We start from the raw sequence: 25,953 nt of genomic DNA, 5'->3' as shown, positions 1-25,953 counted from the left end.
CAGGTTGCGGTTGGAAAATGATGTTGTGTCCGTAGCCAGTGTGTTTTGTGGGAATGACCCCATCTGGGGCTCACAGAAGACGTCAGATGTGTTTTCAAATGTTTGGACTCTGTCAAATCCCTGTTGTGTATTCTTTTCTGTACTAATCACTGCGGTGTTTAATTGTTAAAACCATGTGCGCTTCAAGGGAAATTGAATCCATATGTTTCTGATTCATTTGCACTGAGCTCATCAAATTGTTGTTTTGTAAGAGCTGTTTGCTGTCCAGGAAAAATCCCCGAGTGCCTCCTCATACCCTGATCCATGCTTTTCAACATCATTAAAACAGGAAGCAAAGCACACTTTCAACAGTGCTGCGATCGGCTCCTCCTCCACCTGAACCTTTGAATGGGCAAAGTTTTCCTTCTTGCTTGGGAATCAGAGGGGAAGATCCTCTTCTAGAAGGGCTTCCCAAAGCAGGTTCCCTAGAAACAACAGGTGGAGACTGAATGGCACACAGTGAAGCAAGTCTCTTTTATTGAATTTTAAGACCTTTAATAGGGAGATATGCAAGGATGAAAAGCTTTCCTAGATGTATTCATTCAACCAATATTAGTGAGCGCCTACTGCATACCAAGACAGAACTTTCAATGCTGGGTATATCGCCCTGGAAAGGTAGTCTGTGTTCGGGAAGCGTTTATTCTATGAAGGATTTTTCCAGACATATTTAGGTCATGGAAACCAGTATTCTAAACATCTTTCTCCAGGAAATACTAGCTCATCGTAGTTCAAAATTTAAGTCCAGCTAACCTGAGGGTCCCTGAGCATATGCTCAGATTAGAAAATATGGTACCAATCAGCAATGCTTTGTTTGAGGATATGTTCTCTGGGAGAGAGAGAGAAGCAACAATTAAACAAGGTCAGGTGTTGGTAAGTGCCGTGAAGATCTTCGTGGAACTGAGGGGGAGGAGAGTGATTTTCTGTTTCATAAAGGAAGTGACATCTGAGTGGTGTGTTACTTAGTGCTCTCCAGAGAAATAAAGCCTATATACATATATATATATACACACACACACATACATGGAGAGACAGAGGGATAGACAGAGACAGAGAGATTGATTATAGGAACATGCTTATGAAGGTATAGAAGCCAAGCAGCCCCACAGCCTGTCAGCTGCAAGCCAAGTGAGAGGGGAACTCGTGGGAAGATCTGGGGAAGGGGGAAGGGTGTGCGGATGTCATTACATTGGCAAATTTGTTTTTGCGGTAAAATCATAGTTAAACATAACTCTGTACTTAAAACAACTAAATAACAGTTATCAGAGAAACTGGAAAGTATCTATTTATCAGCCCAAACACACGAAGTGACCATTTAAGTGTGCCCTAGCCCTGAGCACATCGGGCAGGTAGGATGAACGTGAGGAGAGGGGTGGTTAGCCTAGAGGAGAGAAACAGGCCAGGGACATTCCCCTGGTCATTCCTGATGGAAGGTGTCACAGATTCCTGATGAAGAAATGAACTGGGTTTGAGACCCCATGTGTGTGTGTGTGTATGTGTGTGTGTGTGTGTGTGTGTGTGTACACATAGTATTGTACGGGACATTTTCTTCCAGCTTAGAACCTTCCCAGAGGAAGAATCAGGAACTGCCTCTTCCCAGCTGGTGGCCTTTTGTCACCATGAGATGGAGACTGTCCAGGCAGAGAACACCATTCCTCTAGTCCTGGTGACTTGCTCTGCTTTCCCAGGCTTTCCCTTACTCTTACTTACTCTTCTATCCACCTCCTATGCCCATGTGCCAGATCTGCCCAGGGACATCCTGCTCCTATTTTCAAGAACAGACAACATGCACCTTCTTACAAAATCACTTCTGATTTTCCCCAGTTAGAAGTGATCTACCGTATTTAAGGTGGGTCTTTGGCTTTTTGGAAGCTACATTAATGATAAAGCCAAAGAAATCGGAAAACACATCCTTTGATTAAAGGATGCATATTTATATCAGGATCTTGGAGGAGGTATAGGCTAATTCTTGACAGGTGGTCTGTAACTCAGTAGAGGAAGTCCGAGGCTCCTGGTAGGGTTACTCCATGGAGCATGTGACTCTTGATCTTGGGGTGATGAGTTCAATCCCCACCTTGGGCATAAAGCTTACTTAAAAAAAATTTAAAAAAGAAGAGGCAATCTGTGTATTGGACAGCGTGACATCCTTTCCTACATCCATTTCCCACCCAGTGAATTTTACCTGCCAACTAGGATTGTAGAGATTTCTGGAGTCTACTACAAACAGTACATCAGTGTGACCTTGGCATCTCAGAGTCCTCTTGGAACAACTCATTTTGCTCCCCCTTCCTAATTCCAGAGTTTGAAGACTAAAACAAATGGAGCCAACAGGCCATGCAGAAGCCTGTGAACTTGGAGCCACATCCAGGGAAGGAAGCAGGAAGCTCCACCCCTTTTCCTGCAACCTGAGTCCCTTGGTGGCCTATTCCTTCAGTGGATACAATTTCCAAAATAGATATGACTGGCTGATAGATGATGATTGATGGCTTACCCAGCTTTGGGGTGTCTGAGCCACGTGTCCTGCTGAGTGGGGAGAGGCATCATAAGGGCAGCGGGTCTGAGGGCATTCCTCAGGCAGAAGGACACAGAAAGACCAATTGCTCAGCCATTTGATGGAACTTTTATCTTTTCTCTGTTATCGAAAGCAAGGGATTCATTGCTCACGGATCCATCTTTCCAAGTTTACATCCTTAGAAATGTGGGAGGATTCTTTTCATTGACTTAGAATGCTCCATTCCTAACTACTTTAACTCCTTTAGCTGAAGAAAGCACAAATCTGAAATCATCTTCCAACCAACATGCTGAAAGTCACAATCTCTCCCATGCAGTTAATCAAAACCACCCCTGCTGAACATTTTAAGCTTAAGTCTCGTTGTGGGAAGGCAAGATGATCATGGCCACCATCTTTGGATAATACCCTGGTATAGAATTTTGCTCTTCTATTCTGACCCAACACAGTCTGTCTCGTTACTAGTCATGTGTTTATCATATTTTTACTGCTAATTCAGGCTTTCTTAACAATTGAGAATTTACAAACTATCCTGTCTTGACCCCTGCCAGCACCTTGTCCTGTTTCTGGCTTGTAATAATATCGGCCAACATTTATTGAATATCCTCCATGTGTGAGGCATTGTTCTGGGCACTCTACCTATGTTAGGGTATTTAATCTTCACCTCGACCCAACAGAGAGATGCAGTTCCCATCTCCAGTTCACAGAGGAGAAAAAGGAGGGGTTTATGTACCTTGTCTCCCCAAGTGAAAAAGAAAGAAGAAAGAAGAAAGAATATAGTTTTGGCTCAAATGATTTGATTTCACAACCCATTTTCTAAGGTAATATGCAATATTGTCTTTCTAGTAAGTTCTCCTTTAAAGGAATTTTTGTTGAATAAGTGTTATTGAATGGGCTAAATTGCATTAAGAGAGGAGAGCTTTTTCAATAGATACCAGTAATTTAGCCATGGAGGAATTTTGCCTGGTAGAGAGAGAGAATAAATCAGTACTATTTTTAACATGGCCTTCATATTTTATTTGTGCTGGTGAAGCCAGGGACCATTGCATATTTACACCATGTATTTTAAGGCAACTAGTCAAACATTTCCTCTGTGTCAGGTATCAGACGTCACTTAGATTTTATTTTTGCTTATTTTATTCTGTTTTACTTTATCTTATCTCATTGGTATGTATTCTGTCTTGTAAGGGAGCTAGAAATGTTTAACCAGCAAAGAGTTAAAGAAGCCCCAGGTGACGGTTGCCAGATGATAAAAGAGCGAATCCACCCGGAGAAACCTACTCTAAACTGAGCTTTAATAATTGATTTAATAACGGGTGATGGAGATGTGGATACAAAGAGTGTGAATGTGCTTTTTGTTGGTTTTTCCACTTTCACTGAAGCACTGTTTGATAGCTCATATGACAAATGCATAGATGCACTAGTATTGGTAAAAGCAGACAGAAATGGCATTTTGACAATACTGACAATTACCAAATCCCATCATGTGGGGCCTGTCACAAGCAATACAATCCTAGGAAAATACAAATTTTTTCTGTGCACTGTTTGAACTCCAGGATTTCACCCCATCATTAAACACACTCAGCTGTGCCAAGGGAGCCATTTGCAATTCTGATAAGAATCAGAGCAGAAGAGAGTCTGGACCAGAGGGATAGTCCCTGCCTCCATTTTCGCGGAGTGTTTTGGCCTGTGTGAGACCTGTGCTCTTTAATCTTGCTGGGAGCTCAGTTAGGACAGCCCCTTTCACAGTTCATCTGATCTGAAGGCATATGGAAGGGAAATCAGTAGACCAGAAAGCCCTGTTGAGGGGCTACCAGGAGGGCCAATTGCCATTGAGCTTGTGCATCTATTTACTTAGCAAATGGGAGGAGGTAAGAGTACGTTCTCAGCGAAGAGATACATTGTCTTCTTACCAGGGATGTGGCTTCTAGCTTAAGCAGGTTTAAAATTTCCAACTGTGTTTGTAATCCGCTAAGAGATGTGATTTGAAAGATATGCCAAATTCTCAAAACATGCCGTTTAATAAATGGGCATTCATGTTCCAAAGTTTTCTTTACAAAAGTACTTAAGGCATACTTGCCCATAACTGGTGATTTCAGGATAGCATCTGATTTACAAACCCCGATTCACTACATAAATTTCAAAATTCACAGATCGTTACACAGCAAAAAGGAAATAAGCACTGACTTTAGACGTATGTTGTAAATAAGACTGAGTTTTCCAGATCTTCTTAGTGACACAACTTCCATTTCCAGGCTTGCTTGGGACAAGTCACCGTAATGGAACAGACCAGACCGTCTCTCAGAGTTCACTGACAATTCAGAAACCGCACCTTGCCACCTGGAATTTAAGAGACCCATTTTTTTAATCTCCACATAATATGCACAGCACTAAAATCTGCGTGATATTAGATTTATCTGAATAATAAAATCATGAGTGATTATAATGAACAATGAATAATAGTTACCATTAATAATCACAGTTATTACTAAATTGATTTTATCACTGCCCACCTCACATTTACACCTAATATAAAAATATGATAAGGTTAGGTTTCAAGAGGCAAGTAATAATGATAATAACATAGTAAAATCCTCAAAGGGTCTCATTATATCGTACTGTAGATATCCTGCTGCTCAAATAATAGCCACCATATGCATATTAACACAGAGTGCACCCTTGTCTCCAATCTAGAGATAGTCTAATACAAAGATGCTAGGTCTGTCTTCTCCTACCAGAATTCTAAAGGTATTCTCCTGTTTTCAAAATAATAATCAAAATCTCATTTGGAGATCTAGCTTATATAGCTATATACACTAAGGAATTTACTGCAACAAAATTTTCGGGATAGCCCTCTCCCCTCCAAAAAAGAAAGATAAAGAAAAGAAAGGGAGAACAAAGTGAACACACATGTTCATTAATAGTTGACAGATTGATTAAATGACAGTGTTTTTACTTTAGGGTACAGTGTACCTGTTTGAAAGGACAGTATTGACTGAAAAGGAGGTTTTCTTTTAAGTAAAAAATCAGGAAGTTTCATAGTAAGTGGCACATGATATATCCCAATTATGTTGAAAATGATGAAAAAGAAGGAAAGAAACACAAGATTGGAGGGGGGGAAGAGAGGAGGGAGGGATGGAAGAAAGATGGGAAGGCAAGGAGGCAGGAAGGGAGGGAATAGAGGGAGGACGTGGTCTCCGTGTGTGTTCACATGAACAGCGACGTGTGCGTGGAAGGACGTCTGGAAGGACATTGGGTAAACGGTTAGCACTGCTCTGGAGATGGAATTTGAGGAGGGAGAGGAGTGAACCACTTTATTTTATATATATATATTTTTTGTTTTAAACTTCGTTTTACTCATTGCAGCCATTTTTTCCCTACTTTTGTGATATTTAAGAATTTTAAAGAAGTTAAAAAAAATAAACCCAAAAGCAAACGATAATAATGATGAACACGTTTATCTGAATTTCCTTGACTCTACAGGACTCCATTTCCTGAGGATGAGAACAGATATAATGTGACTGTTATTTTCATGGGCATCCTTCCCAGGTACACAATACAAAACAATATCCACCACCAAACAGACCAGTGGTGGAGAATATCAGAAAAGAAAAATATTTCCTTCTGAGACAATTATTTTCCATTGGCTGAATATCTTATTTTAAGTGAGGGGTACTTCGTAAGTACCTACGATCCTCCTTGAGTTCCACCGTCAATAAAAATTAAACTTTGATTTGAACTTTTTATACTAACTCTTGATGAAAGCCGAGAGCATGGTCACAAGTCTTGGTTCAGGGAAAGCATTTCTATGAGGGCTGAATTAAAATAAACTAAGCTGTTTACATTCTAATGTTCTGTGTGGCATGTGTTATCTGTGGTGGATGCCGACTGGTTCCTTCAACAGCCTCTCAAAAGCATTGATCTCAACCATGTTTTTGACGGGGGTTAAACAGCAGTGGGAGGTTTAACACTCAGATGATTACCCAAGAGCAGAGATTCTCTCTTAGTACGAAAGGTGAACCACAGGCATCAGACCTCTGATGATCAAAAAGCCATGACCACACATGAAGCCATGAAATCTGAAAGCTGATGATTTCCATGATCTTCCAAACGGGGTCTGCTCCATCTCCATTAAGCAGTGGGCTACATAGAAGGAAGCTTGCTTCTGAGCCAAACTTTGTTTAATTGGCCCCAAAACCCCAATGAGTACTGAGTTGAGTCTCCCAAGCTCTACACAAGAGACTTGGGGAAAAACTGTTTTGGTGGGCACTGTTGGACATCATCTTCAGTGTCCCTCCTGCCTCCATCTCTTTGTCTCTTAATTTCTTTTCACAATCCTCTTAGTCCTCACGTTTTCCTGGTGGATTTGTCGCACTGGCCGTGACAACTGGCGCCCGAACAGGGACCGTGAGACGTTTCAAGGGAGCGCGCAGGTACAGATGTGGGGTCTTCTCCTTTACCCATTTCCCGTGTCAATGACTATAACCGAAGCCAACTGTGGTTAATCTAACTCAAGACAGAGACCGTAAGGAATATTCCCAAGCAGCTGCCGAAACTTTGTTTCGGGGAAATTTCCCTGTCTTCTCTGGCCCAACTTGGACAGCTTAACCCCTCCCCCTTGCTGGCAGGGAAAGCATGGTGTCTGCTCCTCTCTTGGAGCTGGTGAGCTCTAGAACTGGGAACCCTTCCTCTGCCTTCTGGTGGCACTTTGTTCTGTTCTTCACTGTTGGGAAACAAGAAGAGCGCCCCCTGGACCTAACACCCCCACTCCAGATCTTCCCACCGTGTCTCAGGAAGAGGACACCCCACGCTGGATGCCAGAAAGGTGGTGCTGAATCCTCAGGTCTCCAAGAGAGGATGGCTTGCTTCACGTTGAACAGCCCGAACAGACGGAGAAGACGTCTCTCCCCTTACAGCTGGAGGGATGTTTCATGCAGAACTCTGGAAACTGGTTGCTGCCCTGGGCTGGGGCCAATCGGAGTGCAAATAGCCAGGAGTGGTTATACTGCCACAAAAGACTATAATCTGACCTTGCGGGCCTGTGTTCCTGGACCTTTTTTACTGTTAGGGGGTCGGGATCAAAAGTTCTCATCCATTTTCCAAGGGGAACATCTATTGTATAATATCCATTGTGACCATTGTGTGTTAACAAATTGTCTACCTGTGTCCCTGCCTTCGTCAGGCACAGGTCCCATGATAGTGTTTGTAACTATGTGCTCCTCCCGGTGGAAGTGGAGGATCCCTGGTATGCCAATTATGGGTATCGATTAGCGTTAGAACTACAGGCACAGGTAAAAAGAGTTAAGCGCTTCGTAGGGTTACTTACTGTTGGAATTAACTGTATTTCTTTAATTGCTACGGCTACTGTTTCTACCATAGCTCTTTCGCAATCTGTACAAACTGCCACACATGTGAATTCTTTAGCCCAAAATACCTCTCACGCCTTGGCTACTCAGGAGCATATAGACCAAAAAATTTTAAGCCGGTTAGAAGGATTGGAAGAAGCAGTAGAATTTTTGAGGGGGCAATTATCAGTATTAAGATCTCAAACGACATTTTTGTGTCACTCTTTGAAAACCTCGAACTATTCTTGGGATGCTGTTAAGCTTCATTTGCAAGGAATATGGTTTCATAGTAATATAAGTCTAGATCTTACAGAATATAGGGCATTCACAACTAGATGTACAAAATCCTGCTACTGTAGTATCTCAGATTTCGGATGGGCTGCACAGGTTTAATCCTGGAAATATAATGAAATACTCCTTTTGGATTTTTATCATTATATTCATTGTCTTGGCTATATTGATTGTAGGATGGGGAGTTTCCTTGTTTCGTACAGGACAACAATGACTGCATGCTCAGGCACAAATTCATATGCTTGATTTATTTAAAAAAGAAGGGGGAGATGTTGGAGGCCATGGCATGGTTGGAGTCGAGGATCAAACCAGGCCCTGACTTGTGTCTCCTTCAAAGTCCAGACACCTTGACAAGGTTAAGGACAGGAAAGTTGAGTACACTGAGAAAAGGTCTGCGCTATGTGTCGTGCTCTCGCCTACATGACTTCCCACACACTCCCCCTACAGAAGGGAACAATGTGGTCAGTTCTTAGTTGGTCCTTGTTCTGTACCTCCCATAACCCACTCCCTGGTTGATTGTCTTGCTAATGGCTTTAGCGAAACTACCTGACCTCACGAGGTTTGCTTGTAGTTAATGTAAACTTGTTATAGAAACTTGGGTCATCTGACTAGGTACTGATGTATTACTCCTCCTATTCTGGTCTGCCTTATAAATGTAAGATGTGGAATAAATTTGGCACTGTTGGACATCATCTTCAGTGTTCCTCCTGAAAAAAAAAAAACTGTTTTGGTCTGGACATTTTAAAGAACAGCATGCCCTTTGAATGAAGTATTTGCCTACTTGTTGATTCTGGAAGAACGCTTTTGTCTCAGGAAAGCAGAAGCTATTGGTTACCTGTAAATGGTCAATTATCCTGGTCTGTTGAGACTCATTGACTGTAGCCCACTCTCCCGTATCTAATTACAGTGACGCCTCTAACAGTGTGCGTTGATGACACTATTCCAGCATTTAATATATGTCTAGAAATGAACTTGATACACACAACAACTTGGATGAATTGCAAGGAAATGATACTGAGTTCAAAAGTCAGTGATTCCATTATAGGATATTCTCAAAATGGTGAAATTGTAGAGCTAAGGAAAACATGAGTGCTTACCAGGGGTTAGAGATGGGGAGCAGGGTTGTGGGGAGGTTTGTGGTGATTGAACTCTTCTGTATCTTGAATGTGGTGGTGGTTACAAGAATCTATTCATGCGATAACATTACATGGGAACACACACACACACACACACACATACACAATGACCTATGTCTTCTTGAAATTTGAATGAAGTCTGTGGACTCTATCAAGGCCAGTCTTCTGCTTCTGCGTCATGCTCTAGTTATGTAAGTGCAAGATGTCAGCTTTGGGGAAGGTGGTGAAGGGTACAGGGGACCCTTGTACTATTTTGTAAATTACTATGAATCCATAATCACTTCAAGATAAAGCACTAAACCAATAAAACAATGAAATCACCACTGAGAAGCCCAGAAAAACCTCAGGGAAGTCTAGATTTTGTTTCCACTCTCTTTCTCAGACAATCTTTCCCAGCTGCTCAAAACACTGACCTCTAGGTACACAGCTTCTTCAGGAGATGCTGACACATCTGAGTTGAATACTGACTGAGTCTCCCAAGGAGCTGAAGACACCTTGTCCTGGAGGCCACAACCAGCAAGTCAACCCTGGCCCCCCTTTTTAGTGGATCCTCTTCAACTCCCTGCTATTTTATGCAAAACTATAAATAGCTCTCCTTTTCTGGACCAAGTGCAGCTCTAGAAAAGATCTAACTGGTTTAGAGGTAAAAGGGTGTCCCCAGTAGGTACTCAGAGATCACTTATTTCATAAAGAATCAACCTAGCTTTCTAGTTACATTGTAATGACGTCTGTGTGGTGTGACTCCTTGAGGTCAATGGGCTTGTCTGTTTTGCTCCGTGTTGGACCCTCAGCAGGATCGGCATGTCATAATGTCATTACAAATTTCTGTCAAAAAAAATGACTGGATGAATTTTTGTATTTTTATATGTATGTATTTCTGTAATTGGCACACAAATGTTTGCAGAATTGAATTGATAAGCGAGATAGGGATAAAATTCATTAATATGGTAGTCTTCAGAATATTTTATTCTCTCTTCAGTCCTTCCTCTTTCACCACACCCTGAAGAGAATTCTTTTGAACAGCTTATTTTCTCCAATAGGAGAGTCTGACCATTGCCAGGCCAGCTGCAAGATGTTTTATGATAAGAAGGGGGAAGAAGGAGAGGAGACAGAGAGACAGAAACAGAGAGAGGAGGTGAGAGAAGAGGAGGGAGGTGAAGAGGGAAGGGAAGGGAAGGGCAGGGCAGGGAAGGGAAAGGAAGGGGCAGGAAACAGGAAGGACCAGGGGTCCTTCGAAGGAAGAGTGCTGTACTCTAGAAGGCAGATGCTAGAGGGATAAAGGCTGGATGAGAGCTGACGTTGACACCGGCAAGGGAGTTTCGAATGTGACAAGTAAACTAAGAGGGTTCAGAGTCGCTTCTACTAGCTATTTTTCCTGCCTGTATGCTTCTGGGATTTCTTTCTTAATCCTCAAGATATAAAATTGTTGTCAGACTCTCAGTGAAGAGTTTGTTTTTATAGTTCTAGATCACGGTGAACTCTTTAGAAGCCCAAACTCAGTTGATTTCCGGTTTCTTTCTTTGGGGAAGGTTCTTTTGTGGTGCATATCAAGTATTTTTTGCATGAGCAATTGTATTCCTGTTCCATTTATCCTGTGGGAAACTGTGCTGAGGCTCGAGGGTCGCCTTCTTCTCTCCCCTGCGTGGCTGGTGTACTCGCTCACTGAGGAGTCTCTTCTCCCTTCCTTCGTGGTTTCTGAGAGCTGTTGACGAGCTTTCAAGGCCCCTGATAGATTGTGATTCTGCTGCTCTGCTGGTCTCCACCTCTGGAGCAGATGTCAGCTCTGTTGTATTTTCAGTCATAATACTTAAAAACACTCTGCTTCTCACCCAAAAGCATGCATCCAAAATTGTCATTTTTTAATTGGTTCAATTTTCTTCTCATCCTTTGTCCTTTGTTTGTTAGCATCTTATTTTCTTATAATTTGAACACATGTAGAGGCTGTCTAAAATATGTTTCTTTTTTCCTGCAGTAACGTGTATGTATCTATGTACTTATACATGCATAGAAAGAAGTGGGGGCACTTGGGTGGCTCAGTGGGTTAAGTGTCTGCCTTCAGCTCAAGTCATGATCTTAGGGTCCTGGGATTGAGCCCTGAATTGGGCTCCCCGCTCAGTGGGGAGTCTGCTTGTCCTTTTCCTCTGCCTCTCCCCATACCCCAACCCCACTCATGCTCTCTCTCTCTCAAATAATTAAATAAAATCTTTAAAAAAAAAAAAAAAGAAAGAAGTGATTCCTGGTCATCTAGCCTTGTTGATAGGTGATCCCTGAGAGGCAGACCTTAGTGGGACTCCCCAGAAGCATCCTGCAATGCTGGGAGGTCTGGATGTCCACAGTGGGCTCTCTTCTCCTCCTGGAGGAACATAGATCTGGGGGGCTGTCAGTGTGGTGTTGACTGTGGTGGTGTGGTTAGGATGGAGCTGTGCCTCTGGCCCTCCTCATGCTGTTTACCTCAGTTTTTGTGGTAACTGTGGGGTACTTCAGCCTCATCCCTGGTTCTAGGTTTTCACAAAGGCATCTTGTTTGTAGTTAGTCTTTCTGAAAGGGGGTCCATGTTGGGCTTCTGCTCTTCTGCCATCTTGTGGACCTATGACAATCTTCTCCAAATTATATTCTAGTTGAGGTAATAAGTTCCATTCACCTCTTGACCAAGAGGTTTCTAGTGTTTCTAGTTTCTAGTGTTTGCTAGATCTTAGATTTTACAACAGGATGATTTCTACATACTCACAACATTTGTTATCTCTGGTTTAACTGACACAGCTGACGGCAGCTGGTTCTTTCCTGATTCATCTTTCCTATTCTTACGCTCTTAATTTTACCTCATCTCTTGGTTGGTTGAATCACACCTTCAATTATTTGTTTCACCAAGACAACCTGTGTGTCATATCTTCTGAGCGCTTGTATGTTTGAAAGTCTTTCTGCTAAGTTTATTCGTGAAAGACCCTTTGCCAGCCCCTGAAATCCTTGGGTCACAGTGTTTTACCGAAAACTGTGTGTGTTGCTTTGCTCAGTTCTGCCATTTTGGTGTCATTGGTCAAGAACTTCATCACCAGGCATGTTTTTGTATCTTTGTTAAACATTTAAAAAAGAAAAGAAAACTTTTTATTTTCCTTACTTTTTACCCTAGTTCTATCTAAGTCTTTCCCCAGAGCCCATCTGGATGGGCATAATACTTACTTACGTCTTTATTAATTTTTGTGAGAATGTAGGCCTTTGCAAGCAACATATTCTGGTCTTCAGAAAAATTTTTACTTACTCCATTTTTGATGAAGCCTTTTGTTCTAGTTTCTCTTTAGATGTAGTAACCATTATATATTACACTTCTGTTGACTATCTTTCCTATCTGTTGGTTTTCTAGAAATGTTACTTTCTGTCCAGAGATAGCATGACAGTAAGGTAAGAATAAGGAGAACACTTACCTTTTAACCTCAAAATAGTAGAGTGTCAATAATCCAGGTTTCATGTTTCCATGGGGTTCTGGGTGTCTGAGTCACTGATATTTGTGATGCACTGATAAGGCATCTTCCCGTCTTTTCTGCAGGAAGACCTGTTCATATCTGGGCACATTTCTCCTATCCTGTCTCCCGTTCACTTAGCCACTGTGTCCATAACCTGAATTGGGAGAAAGCCCCTTATTCTAATTCTTTCCCCACTCTTATCTAAGTATATTTACTTAAAGTTACATTTTTAAAGGAATAACTTACAGACAGTAAATTTAGCCTTTTAATCGTACAAGTCTATGAGTTTGGTAAAAATGGAGAGATGTGTAATCACCACCACAATCAAGATACAGGATACTTCCAACATTATAAAATGTTCCTCTTGTCCCCATTTAACCCCATCCTCTAGCCCTAGCTCTTCGTTAACTACTGATATGATTTCTGATTCCTTCAGTTTTGTCACTTCAGAAGATCATAGAAATGGAATCATAAAGCATGTAGCCTTTTTTTCGTTTAACCTCTTTCCCTTAGCATGATAAATTTAAGATCTGTCCATAACGTTGCATGTATTAGAGCTGGTTCTTTTTAATGCTAATTGCATTTAATATTGTAGGTGGACCATAATTTGTTTATCCATCTGTCTGTTGATGGACACTGGATCATTTCCTGTTTGGGGGCTGTTATCAATAAATCTGCTGTAAATTTTCATACACAGGTCTTTATGTGGACACATGTTTCATTTATCTTGGGTAAATATTTAGAAGTGGGATTTCTAGGTCCTGTGATTAATTTTACAGGAAACTGCCAGAATGTTTTCCCAAGTGGCAGCACCATTTTGCATTCTGGCCAACAGTGTAAAAAACGTTCTAGTTTCTCTACATTCTCATTAGCACTTGGTATTATCAGGTTTTTAAAATTTTAGCTATTGTAGTAAATATATAATTGTATTTCGTGGTGTTTGATATTTGCATTTCCCTAAGAGATTCATGATGTTGAGCATCTTTTTTGCCATCGATGTATCTTCTTTGGTGAAGTGTTTATTTAAAACTTTTGCCTATTTTTATTGGGTTGTTTGCTCTATTCTTGCATTTTAAGAGTTCCTTTTAATAATATTCTGAATGCAAGCCTTTTCTAAAAAGATTTTATTTATTTATTTGAGAGTGTGTGTGCACCGGCGGTGGGGAGGGTTAGAAGGAGAATCAGACTCCCCACTGAGCAGGAAGCCCGATGTGGGACTCCATCCCAGGACCCTGCGATCATGACCTGAGCCGAAGGCAGATGGTTAGTCATCGGGGCCACCCAGGCACCCTCGAACACAAGCACTTTATCAGGTATTTTTGGCAAAGATTTTCTCCCAGTCTATGCCTTATATTTTTTTATTTTTATAACTGTGTGTTTCAAAGAGAAAAACTTATTTTATTTGTTGAAAACCAACTTAGCACTTGTCCTTTTTATGGCTTTTTCTTTTTGTGTCCTACAGTATCTTTGTCAAGATCATGAAGATTTTTCTCCTACATTTTCTTCTAGAAGTTTTATCATTTTAGGTTCTACGTTTAGGTGATCCATTTCAAATTCAGTTTCATATGCAGTCTAAGGTACATTTCAGTTTCATTTCTTGTTGCAGGTAGAGGAACAATTGTTCCAGGGTCATTTCTTGAAAGGTCTATCCTTTCTCCATTGAATGCTACTATTGTCAGAAATCAATTGGCTGTGTATGCGTAGGTCTACTTCTGGAACCTCTGTTCAGATTCATTGATTATGTCTCATTGGATTCTGTAGCTCTTTGTAAATCTTGAAATTAGATGGACTGAGTCTTCCAATTTCGAAAATAGAATAAGATTTTGTTGTATTTTCAAACTTGTTTTGGTTATTCTCAATCTTTTGCTTTTCCCTATAAATTTTAGAATCAGCTCATGTATTACTACCCCAAAAAGGTGGCTTCTAAGAATATGACTGGGATTGTACAAATTCATACATTGGGGATGGACATATTAACAATATTCAGGCCTTCCACCCATAAGCATGACAGATCTCCCTACGTTTATTTAGGTCTTCTTTGATTTTTCTCATCAATGTTTCATATTTTTCAGCACACAAATCTTACATCTATTTTGTTAGGCTTATCCCTAAGTTGTTTTATGCTGTTTCAGATAGTAATGTCTTTAAACTCTCAAGTAGTAGTTGTCCTTTGTTAGCATATAGAAATACAGTTGACTTCTATATGTAAAGTTACTATTTTTAATCTGACAGGTTAGCCCAGCTTTGCTAGGATCTCTATAGCAAACTGCTACTTCTCTAAATGTTGTGCCTACATAACTCAAAGGGTTAAATGAGAATAATTCAGTCGACTGATTAGATTATGTCATGTTCTTGGATTCCCTTAATGTTTTTCTGAATGGGCTGGTTGTTTTGTTACTGACAGCTCACAATCCATGATTTTGTGTGTGTATCTCAAAGATATGCTCAGGCAGTTTTAACAATTGTTAGAAACTCAGTTACATCTTGATTAATCAAGACATTTCACCTGACTCAGGAGAAGTTGTTGATGACAACAGGCCCAATGAGGTTAATTTATCTTACAGGGCTTAAGCTCAAGTCTTTTCTTCTGCACTGGCAGCAAAGGGCCTAATGAAGTATTTACTTCATGTAAAATGAAGAAAATTATCCCTAACTGCACTTAGGGACTGAGAGTTAACATTATGCCATCAATCGTGTCTTGGCCTTCATTCTTTTCCCTTGAGTGGTGTAACACATGGATGTTTATGGGAGGAGATTTTTAATTCATAAAGCTATTGAAATAAAGTGTTAATGTTCTAAATTTCAGGAATTAATTTGTCATAAAAAAGAAGCACATAAAAATGCAGAAGTATGCCAGAGTATAAAAATAGAAGAACGTAGTTAGTTTTTGGACTCCTCATCTTTCTGATAAAAATGACTTTAGAAGATCTCTAAGCACCTTCCATCCTTCCAAGCCAGGTCAGTTTAGAAATCCCCATTTTAGGATTTTTTTTCCCCTACAGTTAGACAATAGGTATTCTTGATGCTTTAGAGAAAAGCATGTTCAATGTCAGGCAAGGGAAGCTGTCCCATTTACAAGCACCTAAAATTATTAATTATTTATGGTATTTTAGAAACTGCCAGCCTTATTACCAGTTCACCTAGAGTTGGCTCTGTCCCAATGGGAAGAGATCCCGAAAATATCTGAAGATAAATCTGAAGACAGCTACCATGCCTCACATCTAAGTCTTTACTCTTTTATTCAGATATTATTAATCATTCACTGAACTCATTCTTTTAACAAATATTTATGGGGTGCTTACTACTGCTAGGATATTTTAGGCCCCAAGGATAGAAGAGTGAACAAAATTCACAAAGCTCCTTTCCTATGACTTAGGGTTCTACTTGAGGGAGATAATCATAACAGAAAAATCAAAATATGATGGGAAAGACTGAGCACGATGGGGAAAAATAAGGCATGTTTAGGGGAAGCTTATGCTGGGGATTGTAGGGGAGGGACTCCATAAAACAGAGGTTATCAGGCATTTTGTTTTCAAGAACCCTTTATGCCCATAGAAGTTATGGAGATTCCCCGAAGAACTTCTGTTAATGTGAGTTATTATTGACATTTATCATGAAAGGTTTGAAATATTTATCAATTCACTTCTCAAAAATAATACTAAACCTGTTCAGCTTTACCTACCATATTTTAAAAACTACATTTAAAAGAACTGATGTGCTACAGATTAATATGCAGTAGAATGCTTTACTTACCATTTGTCATACAAAATACCAAAAAGATATGTACTCAAGGATCAAGATTTAATGAAGTAAATCCTCCTGCTTCATCAGGAAATTTTTTTTGTTGATTTTTAAAGAGAGATAAGGTGAGGGGAGGGAGAGAGCATGGGGGGAAGGGGCAGATGGAAAGGGAGAGAGAGAATCTCAAGCAAGATCCACACCCGGTATGGAGCCCAGTGCAGGGTTTGATCTCAAGACCCTGAGATCATGACCTGAACTGAAAGCAAGAGTCAGATTCTTAACTGACTGAGCCACCCAGGCACCCCCATCAGGACGTTCTTAAGCAATATTGTAGACTTCTGTTTATTTATTTATGTGCATACTGTCTTGGGTATTTGGTGGTAAAGTATAAGAGGACTACCAGATCATTTGATGCCACTGTTTGATTAGTGCAAGGGCCAAGAGTTACACCCACCATCGCTTCTGCACCATCAGTGTAAATATCAAAGTGGTGAAAATACCAGATAATGTCTTCTATTACTAGGAAAATAGTTTAGACCTTGTGAACTCTCAGTATCCCATGGCTCATACTTTAAGAAACAGTACCAATAAAATAAATTTTGATAACCTCTATATTAGTTCAAGACTTGAATTTTACCTCATTGCTAACTCAGTTTTCAGAGAAATTAAATTGTCAATAAGACAAGCCCTACATTTATTAGATGTTCTGCTCCCAGCAGAATGAAAAGTCTAGCAAACCCAGACAGTCAGAATTCCTTCCTATGACCGGCTCTTATTTCTCTGGTGGATTTCGCAGGATCTGTGTACTAGGAAGGTATTACCCATAACCTCAATGCTTAAACTACCAGTGCTGTTTCTCTCTGTTTAGGCTGAGGCTAATGTTCCCCACAATATGGATGACTTCAGACTGGTGAATTTTTCCCAAGTGATATATCTCCTTGATTTATAGTTGTTTTTCTCTGCATTTTATATTAATATTTTTGAGAGAGAGTTGTATATTATGTTGCTCTATCTTACTCATACACTGGTGTCACCAACTTTTTTGCTTAAACTAATATGGCTGTATCTACCTACTTGGGTTAAATTACAAAATTCTCTTTTTCTGTTGTTGTTGTTGTTGGTTTTTTACCTATATTTGCTGTATCTGTAAACACAAGAGTCAGTTTCAATCCTTTTCCCTTTTATGCTTTCTAGAGAATTACTGAAAACCTTCTTCACTGGTGTTCTTCTTCCCTAGAACCTCATGTTTCCTCATCCCGGTAATAAAGAACTTGACAGGTAGTCAAAAACTTTCTGGTAATCCAGTCCTGCCATCTCTATGAATTAATGGCACAAACATCTTTCTTGTATCTTATTTCCACATCTGTAAAGCACACAGGTTGAGCTGGAGATCTCTGGAGTCTTTTCTACCTCCATGAGTTCTTGCTTTCTAGAAGTGGGCTCATTGCTCCATTTCCTACTGAAGGGAAGCTGAGTGGGGAAGGGGCTGGTTCAGATGGTTTCCACTATTTTCCTTAGTAACCTTTCCTTACCAGGTAGTGTGAGCTTCCCTAGAAATGCTAATGGAGGGTTTCCCTTAAATTGGAAAGAGTCATTTCCCTTATAAGAATAGAATAGAATAGAATAGAATAGAATAGAATAGAATAGAATAGAATAAGTAGGACTGGATGAGTTACCACCCCCGTACTCCTGGATAATAACTAAGGTGGAAGATATAGCTACTTTCCTGCTAGGGCCTTTGCAGTAATCCATTCTGTGATTGCAAAATAGTTACCAAAGTGGGTGTATAGAAGCTACTAACTTAAAAAGTGTCTCAGTTATGTAATGATATCTGCAATATGACACCCCAGCTGCACTTGGACCAAGAGGCTGGTCTCTCTTTGGGGGATGCCAACCTGTCTGGGACTTCATATTGCTTTGTTTCTCACATGAACTGATTCTCCCTGATCCTTTTCCTTCACATTCCTGGCCTTGCACTGACCTTGTTCCAAGTCTCCAACCTTGTTTGAGGTGAAAACTGAAGCCAAATATCAATTTCCCACACCTGGATTCTCTCGGCATTTTTATCAGCCCACTGCTTCAAAGTTGCCCCAACATGTTCAGGAACCTAACAATCCTCCGAACTCTGGTGCCTCCAACAGGCAGCCCTGGTCTTGGCTTTGTCATCCTAGTTGAGAATATCCATGTTCCCTAGACCCCTGGATGGATCTTGGGTAATCAGTGGAGTTGGTCCTTGCCCCAGAGATAGAGAATATTTGACTTATAATTGCTATTGCCTTGAGCCAAGGATTGGCCATGGCTTACCTCAAGAGAAGGAAACTATAAGTATATTATCTTATTAAAAGTCTGGGTAAGAGGTGCCTGGGCAGCTTAGTGAATTAAGCATCTGCCTTTGGCTCAGGTCATGATCACAGGCTCCTGGGATCGAGTCCCATGTCAGGCTCCCTGCTCAGTTCAGAGTCTGCTCCTCCCTCTCCCTCTGCCCCTTTCCCTGCTTACTCTCTCTCTCTCTGTGTCAAATAAATAAACAAACAAACAAACAAATAAAATCTTAAAAAAAAAATCCCTGGGTAAAGCAAATAATCTGGGATCAAACTGGCCTGGGTCAGTTACCAGTTTATCACTGACTGGCTGGGTGACTTAAAACAGTCAATTTAATCTTCGTGACTTTCAATTTCCTTTATCTATAAAACATAGAATTTTTTAAAAAGTTTGCGATTTTAGAGGACGATAAGACACAGATGTGATGTTTTATACACGGGAAGTTTCCGTTAATGATAATGATTATAACCTTTGTCACTGATGAGGGTTTTCATTTGCAAAGTTTAGGTAATTTGCATGCATGACATCAGGATGCTAATGACCAAGTGATACAACATGTGTATCTCTGTGTCCGTTCATATGCATACTCTTTATTCTCCAGAAAACGTCAAAGACTAAATGTTTTGTAACTTTAAGATGAGCAGAAACAAAAGAGAAATAGGGTATCATCTCGGAATATACTCATTCCCCGAGGCTTCTCCACTCGTGGGATAAAGGAAGGAGTAACTTTTGGGCTGGTGAATCGCTCCCAAGTGGTACATCTTCTCGATTCCCATTTACACAAAGAGCCCGACTGACACAGGGCACGCTGGCTGACACAGCACCGCCCGCTATCACTAGAAGAAACAAATGATGCTTTTGAGCCTGGTTCTTAGAACCTGATCGATGGCTGGAATGGAATTGACATGTGGGGCCTCAAGTCAAACACCGTCCATCTCATTTATTTTCCTGCCTCTGAGTCTTCTCTAGAATTACAACCAGTTATTGCCAATTAAAGCTGTTCTCTGGGTCCCAGGCAATGGATCTCAGCAAGAAAGCGGAGGGTGTTATCGGATATCGTCATCAGTATGGAGGATGGGATGTTTGCATTCAATTCCTTCTTAACCTCCCTCTTCATCTGTGAACATTAGAAGGCCTCGAATAAAATGGTCAAATTTGTGATCTCATTTATTATAGCCAGCACTTTCTTCCCAGATGTGGAGCCTGATTTCCAGCAGCTGAAGGGAAGACTATTGGATTAACTCCAGGCCTGTGATTGATTTGCTCTGGCCTTCGTCAGCCTGCAAGGCAGAAGTAATGGTAGGAAATATAGATTATGTATCTTGGCTGGCGACAAACGGGTTCCCTTCCAGAAAGCAGGATACTGTCAGGACTTGGGGCAACAGCTCACTACTCTAGGAACTTGAAGCTCCTTCCACAATGTGAATACACTTCTGGTCTCATTTCAATTTTTAAAGAACTCATTATCATTGCGTAGCACCTCTAGTCAATTATCCTCTGCCTGTGTACATTTCTTATTTAAGGCTGATCATCTTCTGGGGTTGAGCATAACTTCTGGATTTCCAGCTTTGTCATCAGTGTCTGTTCATAAAATGTTAGCTAGGTTTACAAGAACTCAAAGAAGCCATAATTAGGGAGGAAAGTTAGGTTCTGGGGGGGAAAATAACACAGTAATACATTCCCCCCAAAACAATTGACTTTTTGGTTACGATTCTTTATTTCCTGAAATAACAAGGTTTTAAGGAAAGTTGACTGAAGCTAGTTAATTCTAAAGAATTCAGCAAATGTAGGTTCAGCGACCTGTTTTACACATTTTGATGCTTGAGCTGAGGTGACTTACTGAAATACCCCTTGTCAGGGTCAGGGAAGAACGAGGTCTTCGGACCCTCTGACCTCTCACAAAGCTGCCTTCCTTGGTGTCTCTCACAATACTCTCTTTAGTTAGCAACATAGATTCATAATTTGGGGTGGAGGGATTTATGTATTTAGACTTACTTAAAATCATCAGTTCAGTGTTAATCTTATAAACTTGTTTAAATTATTACATAGCTCATTATTAAACTCCTAATTGGAATTGATCCAGCATTACAAATGAGAAAAATACACACAAAGTGATTTATCAGTAGGCAGTTAGCCAGATGTCTGCAGAATGTTCTACGCAGCTTGACTGCAAGTCATCACTATGCATCTCCAGCAAGTTTCAAGTCATGATGAAGGTGATATCAGCTCCAAAACATACAAAACAAAACAAAATAAAAAACTGAAAAAACAACCCCTATATTTGACATAGATTTCAGACGAATATTCAGAAGGTAGGACCAGCATAGAACACACTGGAGGCATGTGACCGTAGGTCTCAGGAGACCAAGATTTCAGTAAAAGGGTGATGTGGTGAGATTTGGAAGACTAGACGGGGTTCTTGAGATGAGAAGCCAACAAACAGAAAGTTATTGAGGAAAGCTGGACAAGAGATAAGAACTCACGGAGAACCAGTGTGGATAAGGAAACAATACAAATGTGAAAAACCCAGGGATCTGTGGGAGAGGATGGACATGAAACAGAGACAGAGGTTGGAAGATGCACCAGGTTCTAGAAAGTTCTAGTCACTGGCACTGAAGACTGGGAGGGGGAAATGCTCTCAAAGGGGAGAGACCAGAGGGAAGCACGGAGCAGAAGTAGGATGTGGTCTTGGGAGTGGTATCAAGTTCAACGTGTACATGCAGGTGAGTAAGACTCCTGTCAGATTTCTACTTGCAAACATCTGCAAGTCACCCGCCGTATTTATGTGTCTGGAAATCCAAACAGAGATTTAGTCCAGGAAGATAGATTAGGGAGTCATCGGGGTCTAGATGGAAATCAAAGTGATAAGTCTAGATAAAATGCTTTGGGCAACAGAAAAGTAAAGAGAATGAGCTTTTCTCAGGAAGTAACCCTTCAGGTCTGGCTGGAGCAGCCTTGATGGGCACAGAGGATGCCACAGGGAATCAGGGGCTGCCCCAGCAGGACGGCATGGGGCAGGGGCAGATGTGGGGACTGGGGGCTAAGTAAGGGTGGTGGTGGGCCCCAGTGAAACAGGACAGCAGTGCCTCCTCACTGACGGGTACTCTTGGCTTACTGAGCATTGTGAAGCAATGGCGGGGTGGGGTGGGGTGGGGTGGGGTGGGGTGCGGTGGGGTGGGGTGGGGTGGGGTGGGGGAGGGACCGCCAGTGGCATAAGAACCAAAGAACAAATAAAGAAATTAAAGAAATGGAATTTTTCTTTTTTTTTAAAGATTTTATTTATTTATTTGACAGAGAGAGATCACAAGTAGGCAGAGAGGCAGGCAGAGAGAGGAGGAAGCAGGCTCACCGCTGAGCAGAGAGCCCAATGCGGGGCTCGATCCCAGGACCCTGAGATCATGACCTGAGCTGAAGGCAGCGGCTTAACCCACTGAGCCACCCAGGCGCCCCAAGAAATGGAATTTTTCATACTGAGGCAATCCAAGCCTTTAGAGATCCAAGATTATGTCTTCAAACGTTAAACTAATATTTACGAGGACCTACTATGTTCCATCCTCTGTCCCAGGCCTGGGAACTTCTGTGTTTGTTCCAGAAGTTTGAATTGAGAAAAGAAAAGATAACTAATGATCACAGATACCTAAATACATTCACGTTGCTGGTTCCTCAAGAAAAGCTGCCAAAAGCAGAAAGGAAACAGCTAAGAAGAAAATTGGATGAATGAGCTACACAGAGGTCCTGTGGTGGCAGCTGTGGCTAGGACAAGGGGTGCCATGTATGACCATGGGAACACCATGCTCAGCCCAGTCAAAGTTGAGGTCAAGACCAGAAGTCATAGAGCAAGAGTTTGGAGGGAGGTGAAGGCAGAAAAACAGAATAAAATTAGATCGCAAGCACACAACATTTACGTGCAATTTCTTTCCCACAAGGTCGTGCAAAGTTCTTTTTTATGGAGGAGCAGGCACTGTGATGTGTAGATGGGTCTGGGAGGGCTTGAGGGGGTAGAACTGGAAACTCTACTTGTCTATGAGACATCACGTGTTCCCTGGGCAACTTCTACCCCATGACCCTCAGCTCCCATGATCATCACTATGAACCATGCTCAATGTAAAGTCAGCTGACAGTTACAAACTGGATTCCATAGTTTTAGAGGCAATTCTAGGTCCCTTTACTGGACTGAAGCAATGGGAAGTAGGGGCAATAACTTATGTGTTTGCTTCTCCAAGAACTTGCAGAATTTCTGACACATTAAGCAATCAGCAAATATTAGTTGAATAAATGGACAGATAAACAAATGAACCCCAGTATACTCCATCTCCACTGTAAGCAGGGATTGGATACTTAAGTCAGAACACACCAACTAGCTGAAACTGCCTACACTAGATTAAAAGAAGGAGCAAAAGGAAAATTTTTTGTAGATATCTGAGTATTCACCCCATTCCATCTTTAAGATAAATTTAAATCCTTGTATTAAACAGGATATGGGCAGAGGGAGTCACCTCCATTTTGGGTGAGAAGATGAGGTTTATGAATTAAATGCATGTGTGATTGATTGTCCTGAACATGTATGAATGTTTTTTACACAAGTGGACAGGTAGAGACAAACTGAGATAAAGTACGTTTAACAAGAGCCAATTAAAAGTTTCAGGTCTAAAGTGACATTTTAAATTATTTTTTCCTACTAATTATCAGTAATCAGGGTGAGAATTACATCTACAGGCACTCTAACAGCTGAGAATTTGGCATTTCTTTTAAGACATATTCATAAAGTATTTTATCAAGATTTATTTGGGAGTGAGATGGAGCACTCTCTGGAGAAAGGCTGGAGAGGAGGCCCGCTGGTGATCTTGTTAACAGATTTCTCCATGGTTGAAACAATTTGGCTTGCACCCCAAACTTGCAGAGCTGATATGCAGAACACACAGACCTCCTGTTAGCTGGACCTACCCACCCATCTTCTAAAGCTTGCCCAAGGGGGTCCTACCAGCCCCTCCCCATCACCACCAAGGGATACATTCATTTTACACAATACATTGATGTCTAGTAAAGAAAACCCTTTCCACTTGTTATATTTCCAGTGATAGCAGTATCTCAGTTGCTCGAGGACCTTCCTCTTGGCACTATCTGAAGGCCTAATCCAAAGTGAACGTTGCCTTAGAGCTTCTGCTTCTGGTCACAGTGCTGCCCAGGCTGTCAGTCTCTTATACGACCTCAACACAGTGCAGACTTGGAAGGACACTAGCAGTGGGACAGTACTGCAATGAGATAGCTGAGCACAGAGAAGACTCCGCAGGTCTGCACTGGGAAGACTGGGGGAGCTACTGTTTTTTGTTTTCTTAATGGAATGGAATGGGCTATCCTCTTTAGCCTGCTAGACTTGAGGAACCAACAAAACATCTGGCAGGTGACATCTTGCAGAAGGCCAGATGAATGATAAGAGGCTGACCCAGAGGCATGAGTCCAGATCAATTTCATAGGGATCTGAAGGAGCTAACGGGAGCTAGGAGAGAAGGTGCTTGACCAAATGCACAGGTGCAGTCTGTGGATATCATGGATTTTAGTGTAGATGCCATCAGTATATGATAATTCTTGAATTATCAATCTGATTGGAAATAGTTGATGGCAATCCAGTCAAAAGTAATTACTCTGAAAACCAACTGGGTAGGATAAGAAAGTGTCCAAATAGCAGATTGATCAAAAAATATCCCATGCATTTTTTAAGCATTTTCAAGGAAGGCAATCTAAGGAGAAATTCTTTAAAAATTATGACCTGTTAGCAAATACAAACCAAAGATGTTTTAGCTGGGTGATGTCCAAAGACAGAGCATGATGAAAGAGCTAAAGACTCAGTCAAAAAACAAATTAAGGGGTAGAACAAGAGGAGAACCTGGGATGAAAGCACTCTGTCCAGGGGAAAGAATGGAAGAAAACAATTATATTATATACTATATGTATGTATTAAATATATGTTATATATATTGATATATATGATTATATATCATATATATGATATGTGATATATGTATATCCATATAGATGTATATGTAGTTGATTTGTAGATTTTTTTTATTTTGGAAGTTTTTTTTACAATTTTTTTCATCTGTGTTATATAACTCTCTCAATCACCCAGTAAGTAAGTGACAGATGTTATTAACTCTATTTTAGAGAAGAGAAGGATGAAGCCTCCAGAATAAGAAATCTGCACCAAGCTTTTAAGTACCAGATTGGATCCTGTGTCTTTCACTGTTCTTTATTGGATCATGCCAGGTCTTCAAAATGGAAAAAGAACTAAACCAGAAGGTTGGATGCTGGAATAAATTTCTATTCTGGATATCTCTAAATGGATGACTTAACACTTTCTTTTTCTAGCCATCACTGTTTTCATTAGTCAGATAGAAAAATGGAACTATCGGTGTTTTGTGCAAACGTCTGACACTCAGAGACATATTTCCCATTGCGACACACACACATATCTGAAACAAAACGCTTAGTCCTCCTGTGTGGAATGAGCTCTGAGAGTTTCCAAAACCAGTCTATGGTTTCTAAATGTTGGTCATGATCCATTAAATAGATTTCACGATCTGCCAACGCATTGCAATTTTGGACCGGATAGACGAGATCTTTTCCAGTTCTCTTGTCATGTGGTGCTACGTGTCTAGAGTGAATTCATCGGACCAGAATAATCTAGTGGGTGGGAAAAATGGGCTTTCTAATTGGAGAATTGTCAACCCATCTGAGTCACTGTCATTACTATGAAAAATCAGAAGCACTCCCGAGAGGAAACAAAATCACAGCAGGAGCAGGTACCAGAAGGCTCCACCCAACACCCACCCAAGAAATTGGTTGATTCAGTTGGGTTCAGAGCTATCGGTTTGCAAGAAGATGATTTAATAATAGTGCTGATACTCTACATACAGATACCAGTGATTTCATTTCCAACATGTTTCAGTATCACTTCCAAACGTTCTTGTGGGCTGAGCTGGGCAGATGTTATTATGCCCTTTGCACAGACCAAAAGCTAAGAAGCCGAAAGACTAAATGGCCCACTGAGATCGGTGATGTGGATAGTATTGGACAATTTGCTTTTCATAAATGTCTATAAAGTGTTATTGAATTAT

The sequence above is a fragment of the Lutra lutra genome, chromosome 8 (genome assembly GCF_902655055.1).
Source record: "Lutra lutra chromosome 8, mLutLut1.2, whole genome shotgun sequence".
Classification (NCBI taxonomy): domain Eukaryota; kingdom Metazoa; phylum Chordata; class Mammalia; order Carnivora; family Mustelidae; genus Lutra; species Lutra lutra.
Note: the sequence above shows the minus strand (reverse complement) of the source record.